Here is a 687-nt window from a genome sequence, read left to right on the forward strand (position 1 = left end):
TATGAAGAAGAACATGGTTTCAAGATTGGAGGAAGATGCATTAACAACCTTTAATATACAGATGATATGATCTTGCTTGCTAAAAATAAAGACAACATGAAGCACTTACTAATGAAGTTCAAGGACTATAGCATTCAGTATGGATTACATTTGAACGTAAAGAAAATGCAAATCTTCACAACCTGACCAATAAATAACATCATGATGAATGAAGAAGAAATTTAAGCTGTCGATGATTTCATTCTATTAGGATCAACAATCAGTGTCCATGGAAGCATTAGTCAGGAAACCAAATGATGTATTGCTTTGTGAAATTCTGACCTTTTTAAAGTCTAAAAAACAAAGATGTCACTCTGATGACTTAAATGTGCCCCATTCAAGCCATGGTCTCTTAAATTGCCTTATATGCATTTGAAAGGTGGACAATGAAAAAGAAAGACTAAAAAATTGACAGATTTAAATTGTGGTGCTGGCAAAGAATATTTAATATACCATGAACTATCAGAAGAAGGAACAAATCTGTCTCATAGGAAATACAGCCAGAATTTTCTTAGAAGCCTGGATAGTGAGACTTGGACTCCATTCCTTTGTCCATATCATCAGGGAACACCAATCATTACAAAAGAACATCATGTTTGGTAAAGTAGAGGGTCAGTGAATATGAGGAAAACCCTAAATGAGATAAAT

Source organism: Orycteropus afer, unplaced genomic scaffold (assembly GCF_000298275.1).
Source record: "Orycteropus afer afer isolate SDZICR_OR568_19922 unplaced genomic scaffold, OryAfe1.0 scaffold00576, whole genome shotgun sequence".
Taxonomy (NCBI): Eukaryota; Metazoa; Chordata; class Mammalia; order Tubulidentata; family Orycteropodidae; genus Orycteropus; species Orycteropus afer.